Source organism: Amblyomma americanum, chromosome 9, assembly GCF_052857255.1.
Source record: "Amblyomma americanum isolate KBUSLIRL-KWMA chromosome 9, ASM5285725v1, whole genome shotgun sequence".
In the NCBI taxonomy this organism is placed as follows: domain Eukaryota; kingdom Metazoa; phylum Arthropoda; class Arachnida; order Ixodida; family Ixodidae; genus Amblyomma; species Amblyomma americanum.
The window spans coordinates 108,218,851-108,231,374 of NC_135505.1; the positions used below are offsets into that span (position 1 = coordinate 108,218,851).

The 12,524-nt window shown below is 42.1% G+C and overlaps 1 protein-coding gene across 4 annotated transcripts in view; it reads right to left on the minus strand.

The window, feature by feature from the left end:
* The window catches only part of LOC144104023 (uncharacterized), a 30,406-nt gene that overhangs the window by 2,639 nt on the left and 15,243 nt on the right, over nucleotides 1-12,524 (minus strand). For 2 of the 4 annotated variants that reach the window (XR_013308413.1, XM_077636805.1), the window contains exon 3: nucleotides 532-11,796. The gene's annotated coding sequence lies outside the window, so the exon portion shown is untranslated. Of the gene's footprint in view, nucleotides 1-531; nucleotides 11,797-12,524 lie in introns of those variants that run through there. The other 2 variants (XR_013308414.1, XM_077636806.1) reach the window with 2 other exon arrangements.

Consider the following 12,524-nt stretch of genomic DNA (forward strand, 5'->3'; position numbering starts at 1 on the left):
GGAGAATTCAAGCCTGAAGAAATCTTTCTTCACTACATCCCTACAAAGAATTCTGCATGCAGTCGAAGAAAACATTTCAGCTGCAAGAAATGCCACCATTGCCAACAACACAGGGTAGCCTTTGAAATCCATCCAAAGCACTTACATTACTGGCACCATAACAGACAGTCTAAGTCCACATAGAAAGGCTTAATAACTAAACAAAGGGCAGTTAGCTATGTTTAGCACACAAAACACTGATATTTTTTGTTTTATTTGCTCCTCTAACAGTGTCTAAGGAGGCCGTGGCTAAAGTCTAAAAAACTGACGCATGGGTCCCTTCTACAATTTCTTGCATCAATAAACAGAACTCACAGCGGTCGCAGTTCTGTGAGTAGTTTACATATCACAGAAAGCAACCTTCCAGAACATCAAAGGCACATATCACCGTCATTCACAAGAGTTCATTAAATTGAAGCTTCGGTATCCTTCAACCTGCTCTTTAAAAGACAATCTGCAGGAATGCATATATGAATAAGTGCCGATTCTAACCTGGCAAGTTCTGTCCAGAAGGTACACTATGCTTGTGGTCCTTGGAGCTCAAACCTGCATGCAAAAACAAGATTACATATCCACTGAGACAAAAGATCACACGTGCCACAGCTTATATGGTGTTATGTTCATGACACTACAAATATAGAATTAAATCTCGCATAACAGCTTTTCAAGCCTGTGTAAATTCAGTAGGGCAAGCCTGAAAAGCGAATTCCAAAGCAAACATTTTCAATGAATGCAGATGATTACTATATTTACGCTCTCAAAAGACTGACAATTGCCCACAAATTTATACAGCTATCAAAACCGAGTCAACAGCCATTGCATTCATGACTGAACTTGCAATATTTCTGACTTGATGGGAAGAACAGTACAAGTCTGCCTAGGCAACTAACGAGTGCCAATTATTCTTAAAGACATAAAACATTGATACAGCCATCACTTCTTTATTAAACCATTTATAGCTACTGTACTGGGCAAAGGACAAAATCTTTCAGACCATGGCTACTGGAAAAAACGCTCAAGTTACAGGTGCCCACGAATGTTGCAAATATGCCCAAAATGATGTTCCGCCTCCATCACCTCCAAGCGTGTTAATCAAGCCAGTAGAACCACATCTAAACTGCACACTATTGTCTCTTGAGTGCAGTTAGAGCATACCATATTTACTCGTGCACCTCCAATTTTGGGACAAGAAAAAAAAAGGAAGAAACTGTCATGACTGACTTTCACAATACACTTATAAATGCGAGTCTTTTGATCAATGCACTGCTCCGAAAAAAGTTTAAGGTTACTAGCTTTTCTAAACCCATGGATGGCTCAAAAGAAGCCCATCTCTGGCAACACACTGATGAGTGAGGTCATCGGAACAGCGAGAGTGGGAGCTGAGCATGGCAATAGTGAATTTTCATGGCGCAGGGACAGCATTGGCCAAATAGGAGCATGGCAACAAGCACTTTCGTCTACACAAGGTGAAGTCAAACACCCATTTCCAAGCATTTCACCTAGCAGAAGCCAGGGACAAAGCTTGCGTATTGTAGCACTGGCAGGTATCCAATGGCACTGCGAATCCCACATCGCACATCCTACATGTTATGTGCATGCTCCAATGGTTAGGCCACTGCTGTAGAGCAAGCGAAAGCGAGGAAATGTTGTGAATAAAAGTGCAACTTGTCACCTTGTCATCAGATGCTGGAGTGGTGGACTCACACTGAATTACATTAAAGTGAGTTTTTAAAGATTCGAAACCATACAGCACAACAATGAAGATAAAGATTTAAGTGTCACAGATGCACCAAAAGGCTAATTATTCCAAAGCATACAATATTCAGCTCTGACGTTACTGCTTTGAAAAACAAGAACAGAATCAATTAAAAAAATTGCACTGACCAACACAACTTTCACACGTCCAGCATAATTGCATTTTGTGCTCCTTCATATGATATCACATGAAGTTTTTCACAATGACCATCACCTACTTGTTTCGACCTCTGTATAACAGGATTGGTTCTGATTCAATTCAATTCCATTTATTTCCCAGAAAATTCTGGCTGGCAGCCTGGACTAAAAGCTGTAGGTATACAGCTTGACGAGGCCCAGGCAGCCGTTACAAGGAAAAGGGGCAGACTCAGTTCAAAATCATTACATGCACAGAAAAAAAAGGAGCAGATACAATTGAAAATCTTTACATACACAAAATAAAAACCAAACACATAGTTAGGTTAGTTTTCCCAAAACAGGACAGTCAAAATGCACAAAATTATCATTAATAAAAATACGGAAATGCAAAAAACAAATTTGCAAAAACGTACAAGGGAACAGCTGTACTTGGGCACAAAGAAGTCAGGAATTATTTCTGAAGAAATAATTTACGCAGTGCTTTCTTAGTAGGGTTATTTATATCTATTTATAATTATTATAACATTGTGCTGTAATGCTTTGAACTTATAGTCAGTGCAAAAAGGGGGAATTAACCAAGTGTCTGTGTTGCGAGTATTTAACTGTGTGGTCGTTCTGTTTCAATAGCCTAGTGCCTTCTATCATCGACCTAAAGGATGACATGAAATGAGAAAAATATACGGAATTCATACTCCTTACTTTGCACCAAAAATAAAGCATCATTTTCTACAACTTGCATTTTTAATTCTGCATAATGTTTTGGAACCAATGATCTTCCTTTATCACATGAGAGCTCCAGCTGCTTATTTTGTTTGACTCTCCAAGTCACAAGGTTACTTTACAAATGGACATGTAACACCTTAGTGACACTGGCAGACTTTCTTCCAAAATTCTGCAACCTAACCTGAACGTTGTAACTGCCGTGAAACATACGCCAGTTTGACCCATTGTCTTCTGGAATGCCCCATGGCCATTGAACGTTCTCGCCTCTCAGCCCCTTTTTCATGGAGTGCCTGGCTTGCCTAAGGTAGCTGCAAGACCAGACAGCTCTTTGTCAGGTCCCACTCCCTCCATGGTGGTTGATTTTGAGTGACCAAATATACTGATTCTAATACTAGTACTGCTAAGCGTACACTGCAAGAGTACACAGGTCCCCAGTTGCATTTGATTGCTGTATGTGGTCATGTGTTTTGTATGCGCCATGATTGAAATGAAAATCTCAATCAGAGCCTAATTTAAACTGTTGAGCCAATGTACGGCAATGGTTTCTGCTCCGCGACCCTTCAGCCAAAAAGAAAAAAAAACCTGCTGCCCACTCAGCATCAATAACAGCTGAAGAGGCTACTGTGCAGCAATGCAATATTCTTGTTATTCCCTCCATCCCTCTCCCTTGCAAAAGTGGTCCTCATTTTTTTCGGAAAAAATTATATTGTACATGAAACGAGTCCTCTAAACAAAATTTTTGTTTTGTGGGCAAAGCCTACTTTCCTCATTATTTAGACCAGTATAATAAAAACAATTACATCAAAACCATTTCTGTCTCATTTTGCATATAGACACAATGCACCAAAATCACAGCACATGCAATTTTTCAGCCTATGAACATCAAGCAATGGAGTCACGCAAGGCTGGCAGGTGTGGTTTTTCCTTTGGAATGTTGTACATCTTGGCTTATCAATAATGCCCTGAAAAATAATGGAGAGAAAAGGAGCGTCAATTTAAAGTGACCACAAATGCCCCAGGAATGGTGCTTGTGTACTTTTGTGTAAACGGCAATGCACAGAGAAGTAGCAATCATTCACGAAACCATCGGACAACACGATGTGTGATTTTCTTTGTTCTAAAGGCACAAAATGTAAAAGGATATGGTCAGAAAAAAAGAAGTAGACAATAGTATTTTGCAGCAAAATAAGAGAACAAATATTTGAAACTGATAATTTCTAGCAGGAAAAATGCAATATCAATTGTGGTATACTTAGCACAGCTGGTCTGGTTAGTTCTCTAGGCAAAGGCAGTGGATTCCTGTGAACCATTTTTTGACATGACTTTACACATGAATATGAGACGGTATGGTTCTGCACGTGCTCGTAGCAGTAGATTACTTTCGAAATTCCTTCCTTAGGCAGGATGTACTCTTTGTCATGGTTACAGCACATTCAATCAGAGCGTAGTTGCTACAAGAGAACTGTTTATATGCTTTGAGTATACAGCACTTATAATTCAGTAGGCACTATGTTTGAAAGGCATCTGGTTGTGTACAAGGCCAGTACAAAGCCAGACACTGCTCCTACAAGGAATCTCAATTTACCTGCTATCAATAGCAAGACACCTGTGAAGCAATGGTTGGAAGCACATTGAAAGGTTAATGCTTGGCAGCTTGTACATAGTACAAGGACGACATCTGTCTGCGAAATAAAGCAGAGCAAGACAGAATAAATATGCAAAAAACCCAGATGCTATAGTGGAGGCGCCTATATGCTCTGTAGATCCAAAAGTCATAGGAACTTGGGATATATAGGCTTCACAAGCTAAGAACAAAACAATAATTCCAAAAATTGCACAATGTGGCATGACAGAGGTAACGGCAAGTGCACAGCTAGGCAACTAACAAGATCTAAAAGGGGAAGCCAAAAAGAGAAACAAAAATGTAAACAAGCAACAACAAAAATTCATAAGTGTATAAGAGAGCTAAAATCTAACAAGGCATGCATCAGAAACAAGATGATGATGTGAGAGGGAACCACAAAACTAGCAAAACAAGTATAAACTAACAACAAAGCTAAAATCTACCAGACGGGTACGCGTCATAAATGTGATGATCTAGAAATGTGATTTCCTTCGGAAACACGGTGACAGATGATGTGCTCACACAATGTTGTTCTCCCTTCGTAATCATGCTTCCCATACATAGGTCAAATCTATATATCTTCCTGAGCGTTCTGAAATAAAACCACTTAATAGTCAGCGTTCATGGTGTCTCCTTACTGCATCGCACCCTTGCGCTGTTTTAAAGGGGCTGTGAAAGGGGGTAAAAAAGATGCGATGTGCCTAGGATGCTAAAAGATGCCGCTTCACAAATATCCTAAAGCAATCATTTTTTAGATGCGTTTTGTGGAAACTGAGGTGTCTGCAGTCAAAATTTGAATTTCTGCGTCATCGCCGCCTTTCTCTCTCCTCTCGTGACATTTTGCATGCTGCAATGTCTCCGAGCTCCTTCGCAGGTCCCTCACACTCGCCCCCTCCGCCGGCTGCCGTCGCACGCTAACCAATGCTAGCAGTTTGCTGCTGACATAACGAGCCTTCCTTTATCCCTCCCCTTACACTGCGGTTCAGTTGTCCACCGAGATGTGAGACATACTGCGTCGTTTCCTTTCCCCAACACCCAATTTTCAATTTTACATGAGGAGATGAGCGTGGATTCTGGCAGAAGCCCAGCACTGCAGGTCACCGTTAGGCGTGGAAGTGGGAGTTTTAAAAATTGTATTGTAAATTATTGGCTCGCTTTTGAGGTCTTGTACGCGGTATGAACGCTCGTTGGCCTGTATTCTACATAATGCGAGCATTTTGTAGACAACCTCGAACGCCCCTCTAAATGCAATAGATTGGCATCTTAGTGTTCACTGCAATTGCAGATTACCTAAATTCAACAGCCACAGGTAATAACAGTTATTTGAGGCGGAGCAGTGCTTAGAAGATAAATACACTGAATACCAGACAGGAATTTTGTTTCTGGAGCAGGCATACAGTTCATGATGGTATGAAAAGGGTTGCAGCTGACAGAGAACATTTTCATGCTTGAAATTTTGTTCTAGTGACTGTACCAAGTTCCATATGGCACCACAGTGGACCTAGAATGGTGTTTTGCCCATCCTCCACCTTGTACAAATGTATTATTTAAATAGTGTATGTATCGCCACTTCCTCTATCCTTTCTTACTGTCCCCTCACCTTTCATTTCTATCCTTAATTTCACCTCTATCCTTTATTTCTTCTGCCCCAGCTCAGGTGCTGCCGCCGTAGTGATGGCAGATGCAGGGGTTAGAAAAAATCTTTTACCTTCATTTTTGTTTTTATTTTACATTATACTCTTACTACTACATACTCCACTAGTCTTTTCATGCCTGTCATATTAACACTGCACCTGATGATTGAATCTAACACCGTGGCAAACTCATCCCTTTATTGGGTGTGAGATTAGGATTCTAGGCAATTTAATATACATAAGAATAAAGTAAGCGCATTGTCTGTTTAGCCAGCACCCAAGATCACCACGCCAAAATTAACCTAGGGCACGCAACTGACTGAGTACTTAAGGAAATGTGAGAACAATTTGCTTGTCTCAGCCCTATACTTTCAAAACCCCTGTTTATTCCTGCAGTAGCAGATGACCTTGGCTGCAAAAAAACTGTCAATCCATACAGCTCAACACAGCCAAAAGTGAAATTAATGAACACAACAGAAATGCCACAAATGGTCGTAAACCCAAGCTCCAAAATGGCCTGTACCCCGTATATATATGCTGCCAAGTAAAAACCCACCGTATTCGTCACAAATTACCAAAAAGTGTTTTGATGTGCCTAACTTGGCACATAGTCATCAGAAATTCAGAGCAACAGACACACAGTTTGAAAAGATACGAGTCTGAGGATATCAACTGCACAGTTTGCCAGCAGTTGTCCAGGCAGGTTGTTCCTCCAACATCTCGCACTCCTCCTGCGAATACGCTTGATTTGCCTGCAAAATGGCACACAGAAAAGCATAACAACCACAAGGGAAAGCCTCAATTACACAAAAAGAGAGTTTAATAAAGTACCCACTAGTACATAGGGAAGGCAGAGAATATTCAGTGTTATCGAGGGGCATCATGTCCACCTAATGTTGAAAAAGCATCCATTAAAATGCAGGAATACATTTCATCTTGCCAAGAAACCACGGCAGCAGAGATGACACCTGTGCATAGGATACTAATGGTGTGATGCATCAAGGCAACGGTGATGGAACTTTAGATGCACATTCCTGGCAAAGGTAAAACTCAGATCCACTGCCTCAAGCAAGTGCCAGGAGCCAGCAGAGTGCACCCTAAATTGCACATCAGACACGTTGCGGCAGCTGCCTATATTATCAGCACACACAGCCTTATGCATCTCAAAGCAAAGCTATCCTTGTGGATGTGATCTGAGACAAATACAGTGACAGCTGATAATATGGAGCAGAGATTCAAGGGAGTGCTGACAACAAAAACAAAACTAGAGAGCACATTCTCTTCGCTGTGAGCATTTAGCCCACACTGTACCCTTAAGTTTACTTTCCTGCGATATCGTAATCTCTAGTTACTTTAACTGAGACGAGAGGGCACCTGTGTGGCAGCGACCACAGTGCCGACAGACGGAGTGACTGTTACCGGAGTTGGAGAGACAGCTCTCTCTCCTTTTCACCTCGAGAACTCATCACATGAGGACATGTCGGCGCAACATTCCCTGAGGCCTTGCGGAAACGTATCTGGCGAGTTCATACTCGTGACGCTAACAGCAGGAGGCAAGCTGGGACGCCTTTATTTTTTTCACGTTCAAGCTGGTAGCTTGAATTTGCAGTCCTGCTCAACATTTGCGTGAAGCATACATTCTTTTACTTTAACCCCTCTAGTCGACGTTATAACAAGATGCATGTGTTAACAGCACTGCTGCCTACGTAGCATTTTGAATCCTTACTTACGCGAGCAGCAAAAGAATTCCCATGTTTCTACCAATATTGGTTACATCAAAGCACATAGGGTACATTCAAACACAACATTTCCTACAGGTGGCAACTCGGACATGCAAAGTAAGGCAGCCAGGGCAGCATTGAGAGAAGAAATATTTTAAATGAGCCCCCACCCCACTTCTACACGACCACATGGCACCTGGTTGTGCAATACTGAATAAACAATTAGTGTCCGACTAGAAATACGACACCACACTGCAGTAATATCTGTTTAGAAACAAAGCGTTTTTCTATGGTGTCGTTGATATTTTATCCCAACATCTTAGTTTTCGTGGAAATGAGAAGTGAAGGAAACCGATGGCTAGTGTGCTAAACGTTTTGGACTCAAGAATCAACAAGTGAACAATTGCTGGCATTATAACAACATCCCCAGATAGCTGTTGGACCCCAGACTGTTCTCAAAAACATGAGTCATAATAAGTTAGGCCGCTTAATGCTGCGCAGTGCCATTAACTACATTCACTGCATAAAACAATGCCCACATGACTAACCCTGCATGCAGAAATAAAACGCCTACAGAAGTGCTGCTGCGAAACCTGCAGACAAGGTACTCTTTAGGGACGCGAGCACAGCTCTAAACAATGCTAGCATATATGTCTACCCTAATCAGTCCTGTAGCATCGATAATACTGGTGATCAAGTCGTCAGCAGAGCACCTATCCATGCATACTGCAAGAGGTACCATACATACAGGCTTAAGAGATGTCAAGAGCCACAAGTGATTATACCAAAGCAAGCAGCTTTATGAAAGCATCATAGAAACCATTAGGAAGCAAGTTCTTTCAGAGATCGTGATCTTAAAACCTACAAGACTACATAACTTGATATTGCTGAGGGTTTGTATTAACCTAACACCCAGTACACCATTTGTGAGACACATATGTCTAATTTTGACATAAAAGAAGGTATAGATAGCACTACTCTGTGTTAAACTTAAAAATGTGGTCTATAGAATTTGAAACATTAAATTAAATCCACAGGATAGAAACCTAATCCAAAAAGCATCAGAGTAGGAATATCCATTTGTGGCCATTAATGTGGCAGGGCAGTCACATATATTTATGGGTCACTGAAGACTATGATGATATTACCAACCATGGAGGAGATAGGAAAGCTGCAAAATAAAATTTAAACATTGCTACTTATCACTGCTGACTTAACAGAAAAATAAAATACTATTTCACAGCTTTACTTATATGAATGATAACAATGTGGTAATGCTTTCTGGCCACATACGCAGCTGTAGGGACATCAGAGGATGATAGGACACTCCCAACATTACGGTTGTTTACTATGCCACTGCCGGAATGGCAGCCTATTTTGCAACCCTGTGCTTTCACAAAAAATTTTGATTTTCGAACATCAGTGCACCGATATGTAGCACGTTATGCTGTGTTGTCCGGCTGCATAGGCCATATCTATGAAGCATAAAAGAAAGGGCAGCTCAATACAGGTGGTTCTTCCACACCAGTCATAGAGTGTTAGCGTCTTGTAACCTGAAGCATTGTGTCAGAAATGTGATACCAATGAAAACATCAAGTGCGAGAGTACAAGCTTCACAGAAGAGAGGATTTTGAAGCAGAGTTGGCTGGTGCCACTTACTTCAGCAAACTTGAAGCCAATCGTGGGTTTTATCAGATCGCATAAGACAAAGGCATCTAAAATCTGCACCTTCAGTACACCATACGGGCTTTTGGTTAAGGTCCACATTAGAAATATTTCAAGGACAAATCAGTCAAGCAATGGACAGCCTGCCTGGCGTGAGAGTGTACAAAGACGACATATTGATCCGGGATGCAACAAAGCCCAAGCACGGCAGTCATTTGAGGGTAGTCTTTAAAGCGATTCACGAAGCTAGCTTCACCCTGAACAAAGATGGTTTAAGGTTTATAGGGGTTTAACGTCAAAAAGCGACTCAGACTATGAGGGACGCCGTAGTGAAGGGCGCCGGAGATTTCGAACACCTGGGGTTCTTTAACGTGCACTGACATCGCACAGTACACGGACCTCTAGAATTTCGCCTCCATCGAAATTCGACCGCCGCGGCCAGGACTGAGCCCGCCTCTTTCGGGCCGGCAGCCGAGCGCTATAACCACTCAGCCACTGAACAAAGAGAGGGTATCTTTGGCGCTCAGAAAGCTAAATTACTTGGAGATGCAATCACAAGGCAAAGAATCAAAATGGATGGAAATCTCAGTCTGTTGTCAACTTTACACGACCATTATCCAAGCATGACATGCAAAGGTTCTTGGGAGCATTGAATCATTTTGAGAAGAACATTCCCTGTCTGTCGGAAAAGACAAAAGCTCTGCGGTGTTTATTCCGACAGAACTTCATTCTTTGAGTAGAACAACGTGCCCATTGAACATAAAAAAATTCGTGAAACTGAGACTCCTGTACCCAAATTCATACATATCAGGTAATGTGCCAAAGCTAGCACGCCTGTTCACACGCGCTAAAAATGTTCGCCATACTAGCAAAGTGAACACAAGCTTATTTCGTTGTGACAAACCTGAAGTGCCGTGGCTGGCACCTCCTGGACATTGTTTTACCTCTTGCCACAATTTCGCTCTGCGACTCATCCAGTCTTCAAGAAGCACAAATTACATGACCCGATATCATACCTGGTTGGCAGGGCGAATCACTCCAACTCAATCCATGCCCAAAAAGTAGTTCACTCAGAGAAAATTACAGCCAGAGGGCTTGAACACTGAGCGCCTCACAGTTTCGACCATGCTTTTCAAATGCTAACACTTCGTTTTACACCGCTCTTTGTTTTCGTCCAACCACTCACCAAAAGTTTTAAGAAGAACAAATAATATGTGGCGGAGTATGGTTTCACAAACACACTATTTCCGTAGCCTCAGCAGCATTGCCTGCTATGTATGAAACGGAGTATAAGAGAAGGAAAAAAATTAGAACAAAGGAAACGAGGTGCGAATACAAAGCTGGTAAGAACTAAATCTGGAAGGAACCGCTCTTTATGATAATTCAATAGTCAGCGCGCAAGTAATTGAGGCTAGATCAGGTTTTCTTAGAAGCAGGCAACACACAGAAGCAAGTACAATCAGGGAGATACTTTTGCGGCATACAGGAGCAGTGCAGAAAACATTAAACAAGTTCTGGTAGACTAAAGCTGCGCAACAAGATATCCGAGAGAAAATAGTCAGCCTTCCAGTAGCCTTGTGCTTCAGGGATAGTGAAAGAAAAATTAACAGGGGATGTAAAAGCACAATGGAGAAATTGCATGAAATGTCACAGAAATCGAAGGAATGCAGCTTAGAACATGAAAAATAGTCATGAATATCAAGAAAATAAAAACAACAAGATTCAAGACAGGAAAAAGGAAGGGGCAGTACAAAACAAATAAAATAATTCACCACTAATTTACTAGGCAAGGTGGCACTCGCCACCAAGCTGATATAAAAAAGATGCCAATAATTATCTACAACAGATTTCTTGGTGCGTGGACCAAACACACCTGCCTCAATAGATTGTTCACAGGATAGGAGCATCAAGCGATGGGTCGGCATAGCTGGCAGCAGTTCCTCTGCAATGTCCTTCCCCTGGCTACTGGTACTCCTGCACTGCCTGCAGAACGAGGAGAAAAACAGGCCCAGAAAACGAAAACAACACTAGCAATGTTCAGTAGGGCAGGTAGTCCTGCATTTTGAAGTAGACCATTTAGTGCAATTGAAGAGTAGCATGCATTTTTCATTAAATAATAGTAACGTCTTTTCTTAAGAGAATAAGAGATGAAGCCAGGACCCTCCAGGGTATTTAGGGGCCTGTGGACAGGCACCATAGTGTTGAACAGAAACTGAAACTCGCTAAGCAAAAAAAAGTTTTCAAAATAATGCCCATAACTTTGACAGGCAAACAGTAACTAGGTGGGAACAGCAGCATTTTTCTCCACAAGCAACAGGCCCAGCAGCTGCTCTTGAAGCAGTCGACACAGAGGACGCAGGTGGGGTCAAGACTAAAATCCCGGCACGAGTACGTAAGTTCGCCCGGCTTGAACACCTGGTCGCATAGCGTCGGAGAAGACTCCATCCGTCGAAGATCTTCAAAGTAGGCTCACGGATCTGACGTCCCACAGAAAAACCTACGTTGAACATGTAAAGACAAGTAAGTCCAGCACAGCTCACACTGGACATAATAAACACAAACTTTTTCTATGGCAAAGCTAGAATCCACGCAATCTGTTCTGGTATCCTCCCACACTTCGATGGTTCATTGTAACCAAAAACATTGTTTTGACGAAAGGAAAAGGCTGGAAACTTTGTGCTAAAACGAAATTTCTTTTTTTCTTATCAGTGTTTACCATGCTTCCATTTACATCGCATTAGTTATTTCCAATGCCCGTCTCGGAGGCCCCATTTCAGTGTCACATTGTGGGACTGCATCATCTTTTTTTTTATAGTGCTAGCTGTCATAGAAAGGTTTCTGGGCCAAGCGTATTCATTGTCATCATCATAAAACACCATGCAGACAAGTGGGACCGGGAGGAGGAACCAGATAAGCACAGTGTACTTATCCCCACCCTCTGTAGCAGCCTGTACTTATGCGAGGTGCCCTGTACGGGCACCCGCCTGATGGCACGATTACCTGGACCACCACATACACATAGCCTGCACCTTGCACCTCGTAGTAACTCCCCCGAAAGAAACAGAGCGAAGGTTCCCAAGAAAGGTGCCTTTTTGTTCGTAGTCATTTCACATCCGTGCAGCCAGGCCTGACTGGAAGGGTGGAGAGGCAGGGTCCAGGGACCCCGTACAAGCATCTCACACGAGCCACATCTTTCTATGCACAATTATTATTGCCTGCCAGTAG